This window comes from Lycorma delicatula, chromosome 1 (genome assembly GCF_047948215.1).
Source record: "Lycorma delicatula isolate Av1 chromosome 1, ASM4794821v1, whole genome shotgun sequence".
Lineage (NCBI taxonomy): Eukaryota > Metazoa > Arthropoda > Insecta > Hemiptera > Fulgoridae > Lycorma > Lycorma delicatula.
Window position 1 is genome coordinate 64070082 of NC_134455.1, and position 24276 is coordinate 64094357.

General features: G+C 28.7%; 1 pseudogene; it reads left to right on the forward strand.

Moving 5' to 3' along the window:
* The window catches only part of LOC142319042 (coatomer subunit zeta-1 pseudogene), an 89427-nt pseudogene extending 66850 nt beyond the window's left edge, over nt 1-22577 (forward strand).
* The last annotated feature ends 1699 nt before the right edge of the window (nt 22578-24276 follow it).

Genomic DNA, 24276 nt, shown 5'->3' on the forward strand with positions numbered 1-24276 from the left:
AAGATAGAAAATGATAATAAAAAAGACAATGCATATTAATTATTAAAAAGCATTTTAATTTTTAATTATATTATACACAGAGAAAGAAATATTATAATATTATTTTCAAAAATTAGTCACTGATATTATGGTAAATAAAATTGTAATCTATTAAACAAAATATTCAATATTTTTCTGTATTTAGTTAAATTATTAAAAGATGAAGCAGTGTATAAAAATAGTCTGAAATGTAATTAAACCATATTGTCATAAACCTTCATAAATTAGTACTGTATATTATTAATTATAATTTATTTTAATTTAAGTTCTCTCTCTCTCACACTCTCTCTCTCGCTAATCGACCCAGGGGATTTATTCGTAAAACACGCAGTATACAAGAAGATGGCCTAAACAAATATTGCTCAAATTGAAGGGGGACACCTCAGGTGACCTTGAATTTGATCTTGACCGTTATTTCAAGGTTAACACAATTTTTTCAAATGGAATGATCTAGTTTTGACCCCACCAATGAAAAGAGCAGAAAAATTTACACATTGGAATATGTAGTCGCACATTATCTTGGATCTCTTTTGAAGATCATACGGCTAACCATCAGAGATAGCGTTATACGGGTGATAGTGTTATACGAATTACACGTTTTTTAAAATATTTATATTCTAGACCATTTATCTCGCAAACTATGAGAAAGAGCATAAAAATACCTTTACGCTATCGAATAACACGATCTCTGATGGTTAGCCGTATGACCTTTAAAAAAGGTTAAAGGTCATATATTGACTACAAATTCGAATGTAATATTTTCTGCTATTTTCATTGACGCGGTCAAAAATAGATTATTCCATTTGAAAAAATCGTGTTAACTTTTAAATAAGGTCCAGGTCAAATCCAAGGTTACCAAGAGGTTCCCCAATCTGAGTAACTTTTGTTTAAGTAATTTTTTTGTGTTAAACGACAAAATCATTTTTCTGCGAGAAAATCGCCTGTGGCGATTAAAATGAAACGCCCTAAATACAATATTCGCCAAAATATACAGTACTGGAGCTATTATTCTGTATTATTTTTATTGTCCGACTTGAATTCGGTGCCGAAATTCACCTGTCTTTAAACAATCGTCGAAACGACGTATAGCTTGTTCATTTTCAAGAACGTTCGTCGAAGATTTCGTTTAGGCGACTCCAAAACCTAATAGAGGATACGACCATAATTTTAATTTGTGGACGTAGTTACCAGACCTTCCCTTCCGTTGATGCAATACACTACCAGTACGACGAAATTTCGTAACGATAAACAGCATAGCTGTGTTGCTCGGTGACGCCTTATTAAATTGTTCGCGATGTTGTTCCGCCACTAACTTCAAACTCGGCCTGCCTTGATTGCCATTTCTGTACGAGCAAAAATAATATTCCACAATCAATACGTTTTCCTCCGTCGTGAGACCCATTTTCAACTCCAACCTTACAGCACAACGTTTTTTAAATTCAAATTGTCACGTTCTTACGGTATTTGTAGACTTCAGTAAAGCTTTTGATACTCTCAGTCATGAAATCCTGCTTATTTCTTAAAAAGAATAGGAATTGTAGGTCATCTCCTTGACTGGTTTCGAAGTTACTTGAGTGACAGAAAATTTTTTGTTAAAATAGGTAATAATCTTAGTGATCCGATAAATAGTAATTCTGTAGTACCACAAGGAAGTCACCTAGGCCCAATTTTGTATCTAATTTATGTTAATGAAATTTTAAATAATCTATCCCACAGTTTAGCTTTTATGTATGTTGATGGTACTGTACTTTTAGTTGCACACAAAGACCTTTATGCAGCAGAATCTTTATTACAGGATGATTTTAGTAAATTTCTAATGTGGTCTCGTAGTAACCGACTCGTTATAAACAAAAAAAAAAAAAAAAATGCTCGTACATTTCAAATCTGATTTCTTGTTCATATTAATTGCAATTGTCCCTTCAGACTCAGTATCAGTAATAATCAGCCACGTACTTGTAATAGACTGACAGTAAACGATGAGGTTAAATACCTGGGTGTGATAGTTAACAATAAATTGAAATGGGATTGTCAGTTAAATAAACTTTCTTGTAAAATTAGAGCTTGTCTGAATACTATTTATTACTTTAAAAAAATGTTCTATCAGCTAAAACTCATTTACTAATGTATAAAGTTCTAATGAAATCTTTACAAAGATTAAGTGTCGAGGTAGGGATTTGGCAGCTGATTCGCATTTAAAAATTATAACTATACTTCAAAAAAGAGCGCTTAATGATGTTTCACAGTTTTCGTCAAACGACCCAAATTTTATTCCTATAATCATTGTAATACGTTGACCCCTTTAGGTTACCATTATCTCTCACTTTGTAAATTATTTTTCCAAAACAATAAATATCTAGTAAACCGGAATCAATGTACCCTTTTATTTGCGACATAAGAGAATGTACGTGTACAAAATTATTTTAATCTATATGGTAAGAAGACTTTAAAAATCCAAATTCCGACAATTTTAATAAATTGCCTTCACATATATTAGAAATAGATAGAGAAAATATTTGAAAAAGAAGTTTTCAATTATTTATTAGCAAGAATTTGTTAATAGCTATTTCTCCTTTTATTATAAAATATTTTTTGTACTTTGTATTAATTATGTCTTTGTATTATCTATGTACCACACATAATAATTATTTCAATATTTAATAACAAATAATATTATTTAATATTTTATTTTTAGTATTTATGTACTATAAATTTTGTTTAAAATATAAATTCGTGTATTATAATCCTTATTTATGTTTTTTTATTATAATATGTAAACTGTAATACACAAGAACAGTTTAAATAAAAATATTTTTTAGAATTTTTTTTTTTTGTTAACCTTCGGGACCACTGTTCGGTATTGCTTCAGAGGATGGATGAATGATAATTTCTGTAGCGTGTGAAAATGCCATACGTGACCGGGAATGGAAACCGGGGACCTTCGGATGAAAGGCCGAAACGCTACCACTCGCGCCACGGAGGCCAGTTAGATGTTTATATTTACTAAAAGTTACCTTTACGTAAAGTTTTTTTAAAAAAATTAATTAAAGCTTAAAATATTTAATTTTTTTTTACTGAATCTATTTAATTTGATTTTATAAATTAATATCATATTTAATTAACTTTATTTAGATTTGTTTTACTTTCTGACGCCGCCAGCTTAATTGAGTATTTGATAAAAATATTAATTATTACATATGTGTGATCTACGTATTATTTATTTTTGTGTTTTATATTATAATATGTAATCTGTAATACACAAGAACAGTCTGAATTTAGATGTTTACACGTACTTTATTAGATAATTTTATTTAGATTTTTTTCACTTTCTGACATCAGCTTAAGTATTTGATAAAATTTTAACTATTTACTAAGGTTATAAGTATATTTTTCATTGTATTTTTTTGTGATGCACTGTGTAAATAACTTGCATTCAAATTATGTTAATACGGGAACCTGCTGATAAGACTTATGTCTTAACGGAACTCTATGTTCTACAATTATATGAAATATATAAATAAATAAATTATTATTGCGATTATTATATAATGCATGTATAGTTTATTTTTCTTAATTGTACGAAATAGGTTTTTTTATTATTTAAATTACATGTAATTTAAATAATAAAAACTGGATATCTTAAGTTGATAATCTAACGACATAACCAACTACAATAAACATAATACATCAGTTACGAGCGCAGCGGCCTAACGGCTCCAACTTAATAAAATTTTCTGTAGTCATGCGGAAAAATGTAGGTTTAAAAATCATTTAATATAATGAATAATTCCCGTTTCATATTCAGTATTATTGCTACTCCTTTGCTGATAAATATAAATGTGTTTAAATAGATAATTTGTCAATTAAAATATGATAGCCAATGACAGAAAATCTTTTTTGTTTGTGCTTATTTTCAGTGTAATCGAGTTTTCATATACTAAAATTAAATGCCCGATTTCTACTCGCAGTAGCAATGTTGAATGATGCTGTGAAACACGTACCACTAGAAGCAATCTTAATGTTACTGGTTATTCATTGCCTCAATATTTTCCGGTCGACTTTTATTATATTCGTACGAGTGTTTATATTTGTTCGCTACAAAATATTTATCAATGAATGTATCTAAAGTAGGTTTTTTCCCTTTGACCGTTTGAAGATAAACGTAAGTGTACTGCACTGTACCTACTATGCACACTAATTACACTTTATACAATATTTTGAAATGGTTTTTTAAATGTTACCACGATACTACATCAAACAGAGCTCTTAAATCGTTGATATGATTGTTTTTAAGCAAAAAACAATTAACTTCAGGTAAATGGATCTGGTATAGATTTTATTTTTATATTTTAGAAAAAATATAACATTAAATACTTCAGCGAGTTAAACGTTAGTTGTTTGAAGAGTGTTATTTCTAACTACTGCTGTTCTTAAAATGAATTACTTGATAAAAAGTAACCACTTCAAACAAACGACCTTCATTTCAATTTAACATACACATGATTAAATTGCATAACAAACTTTTGTAAATTGTTCAATTCGGAGAGAAGGAATTATAACTCTGTATTTATTTTATTTTACCTTTCTTCGAACGTAAGAAAGATAATTTAAAATTCTTCATTAACCATAAAAAATTATATTCTTAAAAACATTCTAGATTATTCTAATCAGCATGATTACTTAATGAAAATTATAAGACTTCCATTTACACAAATGTAGCAATTGTTAGTCAGAATTTCCTTTTTATTGCTAAATTAAAATTTTGCAAATCGTTCAATGGAGATGATGAACGATAGTTTCTTATTCAAAATATAAATAAATAAATATAAAAATATCAACTTTTTAACGTGCTTACATTAATTTTAATACGCATATTAATTTTTTTGTTTAATCATTACATTAGTAGGAATATTCTTTGAGAAAGCTGATGGTGGTTCAAAGAACATATATGTAAAATATGTTTTATTTTAATCATACAGTAATTTTATTTTAGTGCAGTAAATAATTTGGTAAAAAATACATATATGTTTCACTCAAAACTTGTAGAGGATTTGCTGAATAAAACGGCATGAACAAAGTCCATAGAAACTAAATACAAACGTAAACATTTCAAAGTTTATTGAAAACAAAGCATATCACTATATGGCATATTTTAACTATGTAAAGGAAACAATTTTCAATATTACAAAAAAAAAAATTAAATATTTAAAAACAAAATACAAATAAAACAATCAAACGACTAACAAATAATGAAATAAACTTCTGAAAATGTCCTCCCCCACAGTAGATAAGTGTTGTGCCCAACGAACAATGTTTTTCGTGGCTTTCTGTATTTTACAGGGTTATTTTGTATTAGTTGTACCCCAGTGAGAATTCTAATACTCTTATCAGTAGACCCAAATTTGTTTAAACAGTGTACCACTGCATTCAAGTACAAAATTCATAAAAAAAATTATTTCAGATACAGATAATTTCAGGAGAATACAAGTTAGATTATTCGACACTGGTCTGAGACCCAGAAACCCAACGGGTTGGTCTAGTGGTTAACGCGTCTTCCCAAATCAGCTGATTTGGAAGTCGAAAGTTACAGCGTTCAAGTCCTAGTAAAGCCAGATATTTTTACATGGATTTGAATACTAGATCGTGGATACCGGTGTTCTTTGGTGGTTGGGTTTCAATTAACCACACATCTCAGGAATGGTCGAACTGAGAATGTACAAGACTAACACTTCATTTACACTCATACATATCATCCTCATTCATCCTCTGAAGAATTATCTAAACGGTAGTTACCGGAGGCTAAACAGGAAAAAGAAGAAGAAGAAAGAAGAAGGTCTGAGAACCAGAACTAAAAGTCACCACTTTACTATATGATATCTTTAAATTAATACTAGTAAAATTATAACTCTATTTAATTATAATAATGATTATAATAAAGATTCAAAAAGTTTTATTTTTCTACCTTAAATAAAACAAATTCAGTGGTTAAGTTGAAATTAAAGCTCATATTAATTTTTTGTTTAATCATTTCATTAGTAGGAATATTTCTTGAGAAAGCTGATGGTGGTACAAAAACATAAAACAAATTTTAATTTAATTGTAAAGTAATTTAATTTTAGTATAGTAAATTTCAAGTTTCCGCGTTCATTATACGCGGAAACTTTCCGGAACGTTATAGTCGCGTAACTGATGCTGCACTGTGTAATAAATTTATATAAATAAATAAATAAGTATATATATATATATATATACTTACAGGTATGTATATATATATATATACATACATACACATGTGAATTTATATAATAAATAAATCTAAAAGAATAAATATAATCGAACCAAATTTAATCAATATAAATTTATTATATTGCATGAGTTGCTTTATCATGCTTCATAACTCTATGAATGAAAGGTAATTACGATAATAATGTCTGCAAGGTAAACTAAAAATTATTTAAGGCATAGTCTAAAATTAATTTTGTGCATTATTTTTTTTTAACTTACATGACAAGTTAAAATCATATATTTTGCTTACTTATATGCTTTTTTTCTTCTAACTCTTTATTTCATAGCTTTGTGCCTTCAACCGTGTGCTACAGAATCAATACCATTTTTAAGTTTCACTTAATAAAAGCTGGAATCCATGTCGTCGTAGAAATTGCACCTTTGCACACTGCTATACATTGTAAGAAAATTTTAAAGGTCTTCTTATCATAATTTTTTTCAATGATTTTAAACAATATGGTTATTAATTAAATTAGCATTTAATTTTATAAATTTATAAAAAAGTGTGTAAAATGTCTTTTGTATTTATGATACTGTGCATAATGTGCAGAACCACATTAATTAAGGAGGAAAATAACAACAGAAGTCATAAGGTAGATGGGTGGTACTTTATTGTTGAAAGATCCATTTTTTTAATTTTTAAGAGGAACAATAACACCATCTATGACTTTTTTTATAATAGTATAGGAATTTCATCAACACTTACTGATTATTCTTTGTAATCAAAGTACTAGCTTTAATTTCCTGGATGTCTATGAGAAATAAAAATACTGCATGGCTGCGTGAATGGTTTTGACACGGATTAATATCACTGATATTTGGAATATATGAAAGGATATATAAAATTCCTATTCTACAATAACAGGGATTGCAAAGGAGGTTGGTTTTGGTAAAGTATTTCATTGCCTGGTATTTCATGAAACAGACAAAATAAAATGTCATTACTATAGTGATAAGAACTGTATCTCAAAATGGTAAAGCAATAAAAAATTACAGTTTATTTTTTACAGTATCTACTTATTTTATAAAAAAATTATGTATTACAATTGTTTTTATTTTTTAAAAAAACATTTATTTCCTTTACAAAGAAATGTTACATTATAAATTTCCTTACATCAGTGACTACAATATTCTTGAAAACTAAAAATTTAGCAAGAAGGATGGTGCTGCATGCTTGAAACAAGTGAAGAGATATCCAGTTCAGTTGAACTTACTTTTAAATGCAAATCTGGATAAAGGTTCAGTTTATTACAAAATTTAATTTTTTACTGTTACCATAACAGAAAATCCAGCACAAAGATATGTGATAGAGAAAGTAATTAAAAATAATAATCCTTTTCTCGACAGTGATGGATATTCTTTTTAACTTTTAGCCAAAATTCACACAGTACTAATTTAGTAAATTTCATTTTCAAACCTCTATTGTAAGATAGTTCATCAAAGATCTATTTCATCGTTAGTTAGGATTTTAGGAATGATATCCAGTATGAAGGGATTTTTTATCTGTAGGAATTTAGAATAGTCTTCTTTAAAATATTACTCAAAGGTTTCATCAAGCATTAGGCAATGGCGTTTTGTATCACTGATTATCTTTCATTTCACTTTTGTGTACTGTCACAAAATTTCTCAATTTGAAAGAGACTGCAGTTTAATTAAAATATTCATCATTTGACATTTTTTGATAAATGCCTTTATTTTGTCATCTACTGAAAATCAGTTTGTTGTTTTACCTTGCAAACTTAAATTGACACGATGAAAAAATCTGATAAGTAGGCTAGTGTTATGATCCACAGCTCATCTGGCAATTGATCATGCAATTCAAAATTGGTGTTCAGTAGGAACATCTGCGCCTCTGAATGTAGCTCAAATAACCTACTTAGTATTTTTCCTTTAGAAAGTCATCTCATCTCTGCCAAAAAAACTTAAATATTCTTTTCTTAAATAAAAAATATCTAACCTAATAAGGAAATATATAATAAAAAAAAAAAAAAAAAAATCTAATAAACCTAATAAGGAATATCTAATCTAATAAGGAAATCTATAATGTAACATTTCTTAGTAAAGTAAATAAATATTTTTGTAAAAAATAAAAAAAATTGTAATACATAATTTTTTTTATAAAATAAGTAGATACTGCAAAAAAACTGTACTTTTTTATTACTTTAGCAGAGATGAGATGACTCAAATGATCAAATATTAAAAAAAACCAACTTTATTTCTTTATTCTTTATATTCTTAATTCTATTGAAAGTCATCCCATCTCTAGCAGAGTGTGTGGGCAGAATGTGACCACTGGTCATTTCAGAACACAGTTTCAAAAATAAGCTAGAGTTTAAACCCCAACATTTAATAAAATTGACCGACAACTTTGATGGCTTCCTGGAAAACATCTTTAAATTGTTCAGAAGCTGGACAAATGAGTAAGGATACAATTTTTAGTAACGGATTTTACTTTAGTGGCAACATAATCATATTTTAATGTTTTAGCTCGAGTACCATCACAACAGAAGCATTACATTGTTTCCAGTTCAGTCTACTTCTTGCAAACAAGTCATCCAGTTTTTTAATGTTTATCAACGGTAGTTTGTGTTGATAGCTCATCATAACATAGAAAATTCACTTTAATTGTATTTGTAATACATATCACATGTAAACAACAAGTGGAGCATACTTTCTTACAAATGTACTCTCATTGAGCTGTATGGCTAAAAATCACTATATTTGACATCACCTATAAAATTCTCTTCAACGTTTAATGTCATGCTTTCAATTCTGCAATGCGTATTATCACTTGACAATGGTATCATACCTAGCTCTTTAGCTGATGTTCACCCAGTATACAAATCAGTATATTTTTTGCAGCAAGTGACAACAGCTCTTCACTGATTATATATGCTGTTCTTAAGCTCACTAAGAAAGATTCCTCAAATGCTTTTGAGTAAAAGACAATAATTATTTTTGCACATTATTTTTCTGACAAATTTGGATGAATTATTCCTTATGTATTTTTTCTAAAATTCAATTTTATTACTAAGATGACATTTTAATAATGAGAGTTTCAAGTTTTGGTTTGAAAAAATTTCAAAGCAAATTAAACGAAGTCATGGCTTGTTGTTTACATCCATGACTGTAAATCCATTATTAATGTACTCAGGATCATATTTTCTCATTACTTTTCATAACTGAATAGGAAAAAAATGTCAACTCACTGCAAATTCTGTTCTGATGTAAAGCCTGATAGTACAGGGTTATTAACTGACAATGTTTTGTCTGTCATTATTCTATTAAGTCACTTATCCATGTCAATCTTATATTTTATGTCAACTAAACTAAATTTATTCAAGCAAAATACTTAAATAAGTATGTACATAAGAAAAAAATTTCTTTCAAGATATGTATGTCAACACTAGCACTACAATTTTATCAAATGAAAATGTTACACAATAACAATATTTTCAGATCAGATTATCACAGAGTATTTAAACAACTGTAACCAACTGCCTGTAGGAAAACAATTTTCTACCAGTTTAGGTACTGGAGGAAAGTAGGGCATTCCTTTTATAGTTACCATTAAGTAACTTGTTCCTACATGTGCTACAGACAACATGTTCGCTCTGACATTAAAAATTCACCAATGTTGTATGCTCATTCTTGCTAGCGAATAACTGATATTCTTATTGTTGCTGTATACAAATAATTTCCTCAACTAAAGGGAAAAGGAAAAAATTGAGAACCACTGAACCACTATATTAATAATAATAAATATCTGTTGTACTAATAATTTTGTATTATAATATTTGTTTTTTTACTGTTGTGTTTGTGCACCATCTTGAGAAGCTCTGTAAACCACCAGTGGTGTGCATACCACAGTTTGAGAACCGCTGATCTAAATGATCTATTATTGTGCACTGATTAGAATAAAATTTATATTTTGCTTTACCATGTATCAAACTAGAAAATATTTGACTTAAGTGAAAACTAATTAGAAAGTATAATTGTGTTTCATTATAAACTAGCATGTTTTAAATGGAAAATAATTTATTAATTTACAAATAATACTAATCGCATGAAATTAAATTTGTAGCCCAGATGTAAAGGACACCATGTCCACTTTTGTCAAAAATGAGATTATGAATGCACCTTGTAGTACATCCTCTGCTCTTTCCAGTGGTATACAACACTTTCTTCAAATCTGATTGTGTACAATGGTACTTTTAAATCAACACCATGTACTGTTTTTATAGATGTAAACAACACTACATCTAAACAGAATAATATTTCTGCACACTTCTGTGCATTTAGTTTTGTGTGCTTTTGATTAATATTATTATGGTTTATATTTGGAGTGTTACAGTTCTAAAAAATAAGCCACATTATGACATCATTTTTTAACAGACACAGTTAAACATACATTGTGACCAGTTAAAATAGTCAAAATAATATTTCCAAGTTTTCAATTTTTTTTTTTTTTGTCTTCAGTCATTTGACTGGTTTGATGCAGCTCTCCAAGATTCCCTATCTAGTGCTAGTCGTTTCATTTCAGTATACCCTCTACATCCTACATCCCTAACAATTTGTTTTACATATTCCAAACGTGGCCTGCCTACACAATTTTTCCCTTCTACCTGTCCTTCCAAAATTAAAGCGACTATTCCAGGATGCCTTAGTATGTGGCCTATAAGTCTGTCTCTTCTTTTAACTATATTTCAATATAGAACTACCATACTCTTATTTAGTACATAAGCACATGTCAAACATTGTAGGTCTTCTTGAACTGTTACTCTAATTAATTTTAATTGATTAATTTTTTTAGAATTTTACTGAATGTTTTTGTTGTATACAGTTTTAGTTAGCATTAATAACCCTAGACTTTTTGTATTTAAAAAAAAGAAATAAATCATTTTCTGGTAGTAGTTCAGAATCAGAACATGACACATATAAATCTCAATGAAAGCTATTAAAGAAATCTATGATTTAACAGCAAGGCAAAAAACACCAGAGGAACTCTAAAAAATGGGTTTGTAATATATGAAAAAATCACTTAGCTGATGAAATCAACATAAGAAAAAAGGGTAAATAAGAATGTTCCTGCAAAAGAAATAAAATTGTATGCTTGTGTGAATGATATAAAAAATTTCAAAGAATGAAAGAAAAGAAATTATTTATTTATACTGGTGTTCCAATAAAAGGCATGACCTTAAAAGACAATTCATATTATCACGTATCAAAATTAAACTCAAGGAATGAAGTAGGATAAAGGATAATACAAAACCTAAAGAAAATTCAATTCTTTGTACTTTTAAAATTAATGAAGCCAAAGTAAGGGTTTTTAAATTTATGTTTTTGAACACATCTAGCACAGTTATTAATGCAATTAAAAAACAAGGCCCTGGCAGATTGTTTGAAGTAGATCAATGAGGACAGCACATGTCAACTAAGAAAACTCCAAACACAGTAATTCAGAATATAAATTTGGTTCCAAAATATGTAAATCACTTCTTGTGGGTAAAGCAAAGAGGTTCTAAGTTTGTATTTAAAGATTTTTGATGAAAATGAAATAGATAAAAGAATTGTAGCAAAGAAGTAGCGACATACTGATATTTTTAACACAAAATTCAACTACAGGAACATCTAATGTACGCGATTCCTTTGTACCAAAACTGAAGAGGGATTTAAATCCAACTGAAAAGAAATCAATTCAAGAGAGTTATGATTAACACCTTTCACATGTAGAACAAAGATATACACTGAAATCTATTGATACACATGCTACAAAAATCAGTCAGACTCATAAATCCCTGACTGCCGATTTGTAGAAATGTCTCCCTGTTTGACAATTAACAACTATGTTAAGTTTTTAAAAAACAAAGTTGTGAACATTCAGTTACTCATGAAAACTTGTATGATAGTTTAAATGGGACTGCATATTGTATAATGTGGGATGAAACTAAGGCAGGATGTGGAGGAAATGAAATAGCTTCAGCTATTGTAAAGTGGGCTGATCTCAACTCAACCACTGAGAAAATAACTTTATAGTCTGATAGTTGTGATGTGCTTCTTTTATATTTTACATAACTATCCACAGGTGAAGTTTATTAACCACAAGTTTTTTTTTTTGAGAGCACATGTCCACATGTAGGCTGACAATATCTATCCACTAATTGAAAGGACACAAAAAGAAATCGATTCTTTAATGATACTGACACTAAAGGATTGGCAGCTGTTAGTTTGCCAGTGTTAAAAAAAAATGTATTGTATGCAATATAGAACTGAATAACTTCAAAAATTTCAAATCGCTCTATGATAAGCCGAATTCATGCTCTGTTTATAGAAAATCTGTTTATCTTCAAGCAGAGCAAGAGAATATTGGAACATTATTTTTCAAATACAGAAATGATGCAGGTTTAGATTTTATGGAAATTAATTTAAGAAAAATGAAATAATATTTCCAGGTCCTCTTGTTAGTAATAGGAACAATCCAGAATCAATTTCAATGCTACAGTACAATGAAAAATTGTCTCTCCTTCAGTTTTTACCAGAGAATCATCATTTTCACCAGAATGTTTAGAATCAAAATGATGTGGAAGATTACTGTAAAGAACCAAATGATAAAGACATAAAATTACTTATTTATATTTTTAAACTGTAGTTTACTTGTAGTTTAAAAAATTTATTCCTAATTGTTCTCATTATTTTTTAAATCAAAGTGTGGGATGTTTTTGTTTTTTTAATGTTTATTTTTGTTGTAGAGTTATTAACTTCTTTAAGTTGTGAATTAATAAAAATTCTTTTTACAAGAATAGTATATAACATTTTTCATAAACTTATTACAGTATTATGATTTTATTTCAGATCAAAAAGTTTATTTCTAATACATACAAAAATTTTGCATTGCATTTAGTCAATCAATATAAGACAATTTTTTGTTGTTTTGTGTAATATTTTCTGGTTACACTTTTAGTTAAACTGTATTTTTTTGTTAAAAAGACATTTTGTGATTTTAAATTTCATTATAATTACTGAATGGAATTTTACTGTTTTATATTACATTAGTACAGTACTTTGCTGTTTTAAACTGTTTTTTATTATTAACAGATTTTGAAAAAGGAGATTATTTATTCAACCCATATATTTTTTTATGATTGTTCACATATAACTTTTTTTCTATTAATCTGACTGAAATAAATCTTGTTACAATCAACACAGCTGCTTTTTGTGGTGGTACCATGATGTATTTTAGACGCAAAAAATTGGTCTCAAAATTGACAAAAATAATTTTTTCACCATCCGGCCGATAGGTAGGGACAGTGAGAATCCTGATATTCTGTATGTATGTGTCACTTTAGATGATGTTATTTGGTCTTCTGTTGGGTGGGTAATGTGTGTTTCTGCACAAGATATATAGCATCATTATTAAAATCATCAAAAAATTGAAATATCTCATCTTCAGACCTTTCAGACCCATTATACATTATATATAATATACAGCATCGTTAGAGTCAGTAAGAATCTTGTAATTCTATATGCAAGCATCACATCACATGGTCTTTTGCAGTCTCTTGCAAGGTCAGACAACTAAATTTCTTCATAATACTCGTAATACTGTTGATATGTCATTAGTAATCAATGTGTCAACACCTTGAGCAAAGTGTAGCATATTATTCAATCCTGTGCAAGGTTTTTCAATCTTTCTGTCTCAGCAAGTGCTCTTTTATAGTGTGGGCTCTTCAGTAATTTACGTGGATGTAAACAGCGACGGCTCACTTATAGGCACTGTAGAACTGTAGCATTCTCTATTCCCACTTGATATTGTTGATAACATTTAATATAAATAGTCATTTTTTCTTTAACTCTTTCTTTATACTTATACAATATATAATCCTTAAGCTTAATGTCAGTAGCCATCCCCCAGTTTATGAAAAAGATACAAAAATCTTTATATAGAAATGTGCACTTCACAGTTCCAGCGGCATGGTATTTGGCTGTTGTGCACATGCGCACATAGGAAGCTGCGAGGGAGAGAAAGAACTGCTGCTCCTGCAGTGCCAACCCTGGTGTGTTGGTGGAAGGTAAGTTTTTTTTGGAGGTTACTCCATGTGTGTATGGAATGTTCCTTGTTTGTTCCCTTTTCTAGTTTAGTTGGTGGAAGGAATATGAAAGTGGTTTAGTTGTTTTTTCAGTAGTGATCAGAAGAAGGCAGAAAGCAAGGGCTCTTTGATTGCCAAATCTGTTCAAAAACATGCTGGAAGGGCAAAAGAGAAGATAATGAGTAAAAACTAATTATGTACTTGTATACATAGAAATTTAAATTAAGTATCACTGGACTATAGTGTTTTTAAGCTATTAATTAGCTTAAGTTATCTAATAATACTAAAAAGTATTATATGTATTAACAGTTTATTATTTATTTGGTTAAACTGAATAAGGCTTTTAAGCACAATGGTCTTAAAAACCATGTACCATATTCTTGAATGTGATAAAGTGTGGAATTGGATTATTATCCTGCATCTAGCTATTCTGTTTGATTCATTTTTTTTGGTTCATTTATTTTACAGAAAACTTTATCCATGCTCTTGAAAAGGCCCAGAAAAAATTTTCTGGAGCAACAGTCCCACTAATTTTAACTACAAGTCGCCACTGATCTAAATCATTCAAAGCTAAACTATCTAAGCTTCTGATTCAATTTGTTGCAACATAAACTTGTCCTTTCGTAAAGAACAAGTTTGTGCTACTTTTTTCTCCGAATCTGTTACAGTTCTATTTAATGTTGTGTTTTGCAATTTGTTTACTGTTACAGCCCAATTTAAAATTAAAGGTAGCTTATGTCTTTCTACATCTTCATATCCTTTAGTGGCTTGATACATTTTACTTACTGGTGTAATAGGTAGACAACCACCTTCATCTTTCATTTTTGTACCTATTGTTTTGTCATAGAATTTTATTATCAGAGCTTTTTGGTAGCTCACCCCTTTCCAGCTGGTCCCTTTGTAGGGCAGGCCACTTGAATTTCTTTGCAATTACCATAGTCCCATCAGAAATGAATATATTACCCCTTAACAGAACTCTTGAATCCTCTGTCAATTGTACCTTATACAACAAGCCACCACAGTTATTGATATCTACAGAATAACATTCCCAGGTGATGCAGCTTCTCATGATTCATCAATAGTACACGTGTTAAGTATTAATAATATAAACTCTTATTTGTTTTTTATATCATTTCAGTCACACTATGATTTATTCATCAACTAATTTCATAGTTGGGAATATTGTTACATCATTTTCACCTGCAAATTCGTCTGTTAAAGGTATGGGTTCCTTTTGCAAAACAAATCCAATTGGCTAGTTTTAACTTTGCCAAAACGCAAGTTATTTAATATAAATTAATGAACTCCATATCATTTATTTGCTGCATATTTATTGTTAGCTCACAAAATTAAAACTGATGCCACAATTTATTTCTGCTTCACACCAAGTAGGTTGAGCAAAACACCAATGGCCTTTGACTGGTGGCAATTACATTTTATCACCAAAAAGGAAAGGAGCACATTAACTCCACCGAATAACTTCTCGTTATTCAGACACAGAAAAAAAAAACGGAACCAACATCAAAATGTGCTAAAAGTAAGAAATAATTTTGTGGAAACACTAAATAATTTCTTAGACACTTTTTTGAATCAGCGCCAAAATTCGTACATTATCATACTTACGTGGTACTTGAATGGAGCTTTCTTTTTCTGTTTAGCCTCCGTACCGAATTTAAAAAAATATATTAAACACCTTATACGGTATTACTTCAGAGGATGAAAAGTATTTATATAAATAAAGTGTAGTCTTGTAGAATCAGGTCGGTATTTTTTTGTTTAACCTACAGATCCCCACCGTTAGGTACTGCTTCAGAGGATGAGACGAATGATTAACAGCGAGTGTGAAAATGCCACGGCTGACCGGGATTGGAATCCGGGACCTCTTTATGAAAGACCGAGACGCTCCCACTGGCGCCACGGCGGCCGACTTAATAATGGCATTGGTTTATATGAAGTGTACATATATAGAACAAATTTATATTACATTTACTAATTTTATATAAGCATGTTAATTATCGAATTATTTTTTCTTTATATTTACTCTTGCACGTAAAATTAATATTTTATTAGTATTTTTACTTATAATTTGTTTTTTTTTTTTTTTTTTACTGAATAAAATTAAACATTTTCAAGTCAGTTTTCCTTCAAAGATTGCGGACACGGTTTTGGAAAAATTTAAACTCATTTAGAGGTCAAAGAACATTAAGCCTATTTTTTAATTAAATAATTGAAAATTATATTAAATTTTATTAGCATATGTTAATGTAGAGTAATTAAGTTTTTTTCAGTAAATTTTATGGTAGAGAAAAAATACGTATTCAAAAATGAGAAAATACTGAATTTTAAAACTTTACCGTAAAAAGGGACGTATATCTCTGGGCGACAGAAATAATTTCGTTTTACATAGTGTTGAATTTTACCAGCTATTATATAAGAAACCAGAAAATTTTATATAATTAAAATTGTAATTTATCATTTCTACTACTGATTGTGGCGCACTCATCGTCATTTGTTAGTGATTAAGTTTTATTTTTTCTTTCGTCTTGCTTTTTTGAGGTTTGTGTTTTTTTAAATTTTACTTTTATAATGGAATTAAAAGCTAAGTTATTACATACGTAAAGTATGATAGTCATGACTTCAGTAATTACTTTAATTACCTACGTACAGTTTTGAATGTCCTGAATTTTCGTTATGTATAACCTCAATTTGATGATTGTAATTGAAAATGAATGGTTTAACGATTTGAAGAGTGTATAAAATTACGTATGTATTTTAACGTTTGCTTTATTTGTAATATTTGTCTTTTTTTCATATCGTAACATTGATTTTACGACCTATGTTGTGATTAATGATTTTACGTCGTTCCGTGGTCGTGTGCCATTCATGTGTCTATATCAAACCTGAGATTTTTAAGAATGTGTTGACGTAGTTATTAAGTTGTGTTATTAACTGTTTTACATTTTTTTTAATTTCAACGTATTATGGAGGTATTTATTATGAAGCATGACATAATGAAATGATTTTTAACGTGAAAAACGTTTTAAATTCAATGTTTGGTTAGTAGAATTTCTATCTTACATTTACAGTAGATTTTATTTACTGCTGAATGTAAAAAAAAATTGGTTTTGAAGTTAAGGCAGCTATTTCACTGAAAAAACACATTGTCAGTACTTTTACAATATTGTAATTTAAATTAAAAAAAATATTTCATTTGGATGCTAATATCAAATTTAAGTTATGTGCCATCAGTTTATTGAGTAATTTGTATGTGTAAGGTTTGACCATTTAAAGTCAGGATATTACTTATTTCTTGCATATAATTTTTAAAATGTTAACAGTAATCATGATTCTTTTTTGGAATCCAACGGCCACTTTTTTAATTTTTTTTTTTTAAAGTATGCTTACATAATTTTCACTTTTTTCAATTTTACAATTTGCAGAAAAATTATAATTTAACCAAACTTAACCTACGCCCGCTAGTCAAGGTTGCTGAGCATAAGTAAGTTTGGTTAGATTATAATTGTAAGCAGTTATTTTTAATTAAGCATTCAAAAACAAGCTATTTTACAAGTATTAAGTTAATTTTTTTTTTTAATTTGCTGTTGGATTCCAAAAAACCACTTTAATTATAACTAATAATAATTCATTTTTAAAGTGCATAATTACACTGATCAACAGTGATTTTGTTAAATGAGAGTGAATAACTGATTTTTATTGTATCATTCATGCCAATTTCAAATATGAAATCAGAATTCTTTTATCAGGCTCAGTTTTTTTGTAACTACCATTCTTATTTTCAGGTAGTATCACTCATCAACTCCATAAGCATAGCATTTTGTGAACGCATTTTATTATCTTATTTATCAGCTAAATATCTTTTGTTTATTTATTCCCTTAATGATTGTCACATTGATTTGTTAGACATTAGTCATCATGTTTATTATTTACACACAAATTAAAATGAACAAGAATGTGACCCATTCTTCCTATTTTCATCAATTATTATAAACATATCATCCATTCATTAGTTATTTCTGTTATTATATTTACTTATAAACTATCGTGCAGCCTAGAGAAATATTTTTAATTCTCATTCAAGTGCAAGTTCTTGTGTGTGTAATATTCAGTTTTGTTGCTGGCTTTCATATTTGAGTGAGTGTTTATTAAATTAGTATGTTTATAAAGAGTTTCTTTTTAAACAGTATTAGTTATTGTAATGTATTAACAATGCCTCGCAGTTACATTAATCATCCAAACAATTTCTGCTACATTTGTGGTGCGGTAACGTTGAAGTCTCAGAAAAGAAATATAATTCCACTGATTAAAAAAGTCATACAAACTGTATTTTGGATGTAAATTAGGTAATCAGGATAAATCTTGGGCTACTCATATTTGCTGTGCTTCTCGTGCAACATCGTTGACTGATTGGCTAAATGGATCTCGTCACATGCCATTTGTAATTCCAATGGTTTGGAGAGAAGCAAAATATCATACCATAGACTGTTATTTTTATATAATAAAGATATCTGCATTAACAGCTAAAATTAGATGTACTGTTAAACACCCTGATATTCCCTCTGCCATGTGGCCAGTGCCACATAGCCAGGAGCCAATTCCAGTTGATGAAGATGGAAAATGTAGAACCTTGTCCTGACGTATCAAGAAAGAGATCTAAACTTTCTAGAAAATAGATACACTGAACCCCATTTAATTAATCAGTCAGAATTAAATTATCTGGTTCGTGATCTAAATTGATCAAAGAATCAAGCAGAAATACTAACATTGACTGAAAGGATGGCATATTTTACAACCAAACATTAAAATAAATGCTTTCCATGACAGACAGTCAGAATTTTTTTCTCTCAGTATAAAAACTTAGTGGACTCTTTTCTGGAAGCTTTGGGACAATGCACCTTACTGACGAATAGCGACTTTTTATCGACTTCTCAAAGCTATTCAACTTTTATATACTTTGAAAGCTGTTCTGCTTCACATTGGAAGTAAATATCCTTCAATACCATTAGCGTACACTGTTCACATGAAGGAGTCATACGAAAATATAAAAGTTGTATTACGCAGGATTCAGTATGAGAAATATTTATGGATATCTAAACGTAGTAGCACTTTTACGTGGACTGCAACTTGGATACTCTTAAGTTCTGTTACTTTTTGTGCGAGTGGGACAGCAGGGATAGGAAAAACCATTACATAAAAGAGCAGTGGCCAAAGAGAGAGGTACTAACTGCAGGAGAGAAGAATGTTGTTAGTCAAGCATTAGTAAAACCAGAAAAAATGCATCTTCCGCCACTACACGTTAAGCTAGGCTTATTCAAAAATTTTGTTAAAGCAATTTATTATAATGGTGCAGGGTTTCAGTTTCTAAAAAACAAATCCCTAGTATAAGTGATGCTAAAATAAAGGAAGGTATATTTGTTGGACCACAAATAAGAAAACTGAGTGATCTGACGTTTGAAGAATGTTTGTGATTTGGAGGTTGCTACAAGGAAATCATTTCAAAATGTGGTAAACAACTTCCTTGGAAACCATAAGGCCAGTAACTACAGAGAATTTGTGAGTGAACTCCTTCAAAACTACAAACAATTTGGGTGTAACATGTCATTCAAAATTCATTTCTTAAATTCAAATTTGGATTTTTTCCCTAACAATCTTGGCACTACCAGTGATGAACATGAAGAACGCTTTCACGAGGAGATATCTACAATGGAAACACGATACGAGGGAAACTGGAACCAAAAATGTTAGTTGACTACTGTTGGAATCCAAAGAGGGATCTACCTACAGAAAATTACAGCAGAAAATCAAAAGAAATAGATTTTAGGTGAGTACTGAATGTGTGTATTATATTGTCATATTACATTCACCAAATGTTTTTTGTTTCAAAAGAAATTTCAATTACAGAAAAACTGAGTCCGATAGAAAAATTCTATTAACATATATGAAATCAGCATAAAAAAATACTGTAAGAATCGGCTATTCACCCTCATGTAAGAAAAAAAAATTAAATTTTGTTGACCAATGTTTTTTGTCATAGTTAATATACTATTGCATATGACTACTGAATCATGGAAAAGTTATTTTATTTTTTATAATAAACTTAATATTTACCACCTGAATTATAAAAGTAAAAAAATGAAAGAAATTTGTTAAATGTAGAAATTTTAAAATTGTATCTTCAGGTAATTCTCAGCAATTGCTTGATCAACTTCAATTTTGTTCATATTTTTAATATACCATCAAGATATCCTTATAATCAGGAAAACACAAGATCTAACTGTTGGAAAGCTTGTTCAGACATTGGGTAACCCATGCAAGGTCAAAGTACATGCTACGTTATCAGTACTGTAGGAAGGTTAGAGTTTTGTGAAGAGAGGAATAAACCATATACTAACTGTAATTATCATTAGAATCAAACTCAGAGTCAACTTTTTTTCAGTCTTGGTTCTTTAGGAAGTGTCCATTAGAATGACTGGACTTTCATTTTAATATCATAACCATACACCCATGTTTCATCACCTGTTATGATGTTTGAGTAATTCTGAGTTCTGTGATATTTTTGCATGTAGCTTTTGTTGAAAATTCAGCAGTGTTTGAACAAATTTTTTTTACTGTACCCAAAATGTCAGTCAAAATTGTTTTACATGAACTATAAGTAATACCTCCTCTTCAGCAACTTCTCTAATAGTATTTCAACAGTTATTGATCACAATAACCTTTATTTTGTCAATATTTACATTGGTTGTTGGATAGGATGATCAACCCTTTTGTCATCTTCTTCTTGGCCTTCCTGAAACCTTTGTACCACTCGTAAAATTTTGGCAACTACTCATCAGTTAGGCAAAGATTTTGAAATACATTATAGACAGTGCTGCTATTGTGTAAGAAAAATATGAACTCAAATTGAAAAAAACATAGTGTACAGAATTAAAAAATTCTTGTTACTTTTTTTTTAATGCCCTTTTTTTCTTGTTACTTGTTTAGTCATGTTATTGAACATAAAATTATTGAACACACATCGAAAAGTACCAGCAGGGTTGTTAACTGCAGTTAATTAGACTTACTAATGGATAACTTAGTTTTTAAATGACATCTTTGTATAAGGTTTCAGTTGAAGGGCAGAATTATATATAATGTATATAATTTGTTTTTCAATAATGAAATAACTTAAATTGAAAAATAATAATTTTATGTAATATATGATTAAAATTTTGCATTAAATAATTGTGGTTTTATTTAATACACAGTTAAAATTCATAACTATATGATATATATTATTTCATCCATAGTTATATAACTATCATATCATATAGTTATAGTAACTATCATATCATATCATATAGTTATCAATTTTAATTGTGTTACTGAAAGTTGTATGTATTAAAAATATTAGTGTGAGAGTAATTTTTTCCATCAAGTTAAGTTTTATTTGTGTATTTTTTCAGATCACTGATTGAAAATGGTCTTTCATAATGTGGGAGATTTATTGGAACCTACTCTGTATCTAGTGAAAGGAATGGGTATATTGGATAATGATGGCAATCATATTATTTCCAAATACTATGACCAATCACAACTTCAAACTACAAAGGATCAGAGAGCATTTGAGAAAAAACTTTTTAAACGAGCCAGCCATTCAAAAAGCGAAATAATTGCTTTGGATGGTTTCACGTGCCTTTACCAGTCGAGTATAGATCTGTTTTTATTTGTCTTCGGTAGTTCTCATGAAAATGAACTGTTATTATTGAGTGTATTAAAATGTCTACAAGAATCTCTTTGCCTTGTTTTACGTAAAAATGTTGAAAAAAGATTTTTGATGGAAAATCTTGATATTATTATGTTAACTGTTGATGAAATTTGTGATAATGGTATAATTTTGGAATCAGATCCTAGAGCTGTTTTTCAACGAGTTGCTCTTCGTTCTGAAGATATTCCACTTGGTGAACAAACAGTTTCTCAAGTTTATCATTCAGCTAAAGAACAGCTGAAGTGGTCTCTGTTAAAATAAACTAGTAGAAATTTATATATTAATGTTAAATAAATTTGTTATGTATTTAGCTTTTATGATATTTTTTTATTTTGTATGGATGGCTATATTTATACTATTTGGAAAAGAACTACATTAATATTAAAACAAATTTGATGTATTGATAAGGTGTTTTAAAATTTTACTTTTCTCCTATTTACAAACTTAATTTTATTTTGAGTTAATTTCTTTCTGTTCAGTTTTACCTTAGTTTTAATTTTGAAAAATCTTTTTCATAAAAAAATAGTACCTTTTTATTTCATTCAAGGCAGAAATATACTAACATTTCTATTAAAATATACATGTATAAATATAATTAGTAGCATTTATATAATAACTTATAAATAATGTTTAATGTAAATTATCCATCCAGCACTTTATTTTTAATATATTGTCATCTATAAGTATTTGGGCCAGTTCAGTATTTTGGTTATTTTTACACTTTTATTCTTATTCTGAAACTTTAATCCTTTAAAGTCAACTAAGATAAAAATTAAAAAAATTATAACGTTAAAATTGTCATCGCTTTCATTATGTGATTAGTACCATCAATTAGGTAGTCTGATTATGTATTTAATAACAAAATAATTGAAGGTCATTGAGGTTTTTTTTTTGTTTTATTCACCAAGGTTCTGGAAACTAGTAGTGAATATGCTTTTATACAATTTTAAGAGAAAAAAATGGGGTTTTCTGAAAATATGTTATAAACTATTAATTTTAACAAAATATGTTATATTAATTTATTTATATGAATGTTATTTATTTATTAACATTTTTATTTATTTTTACATAATGTATTTATTTTTTTAGAGTATCAATATTCATCATAATGGCATCATCGACAAAAATAAAGAAATACAAATCAACCAGTGCTTTTAAGATTTTTACATAGATGACAGCTTCAAAAAAACAAAAAAAAAAACAATGAATTTAAGGAAAAAATGTATCTTCGTTTTATTTTTTCTTTCTTTACTATACCTTGACTAAAATACAATTTTATTAAAATTGACCAAGTTGTGGAAAATATGCCCAGTAAAATAATCATGACTGATTTAAATAAATCGGTCATTTCTTAAAAATATTTAGTATTTAAAGTTTTCTTTTGTTTGCCAATATTCATAATAAAAATATTGTAATTGTTTTTTTAAAAAAAAATAAATATTTTTTACAAATATGTTGAAACTTTTATTATTTATAAAAGTTTGTAATTATAAATCGCCAAAACAATAAGTGAGAAATTTTTTTCTTAAGCTTCATTTACTCATATAATTTAGTTAGTTACAATACCAATGTAAGTATTCTGTGTGCATTAAATAACCAAAAAAATACATTTTTTTTATAGGTTGTTATAAAGTGCTTACTAACAATGATCTATAAAAAAAAGAAGTTTTTTCTATTACTTGCCATCAGTAAGGAGTCTTATAGTATTTTTTTGCACTGATTTCAAATCTGCAGACCAAAATTGAATGGAAGGAGTGTTTTTTTGTTAAACTGATTTAAAGAGAACCTGATATTTAAAATATATATATATCCTATAGTATGATGTTATCTTACCTGATATCTGCTTTTCTTTAGTTTTCTCCTGCATTCAGCTTTTGGTATATCCCTTTTCAGTCTCCAGCAGTAATCTGAAAGCATATTTGGAGTCTATTTTCCCTGGTAGTGCATTTCCATCATTCATATATTATAGTGAAAGCAGTTCACCATGGTTATCACTTACTTAACCGTGGTTTGGTGGAAAAAAGTCCAAATAATGTTGTATTTCTGAATACAACATGTGTATTTTTAGCAATGCATTATGTAATTTACAGTATCTTCAGATATTGA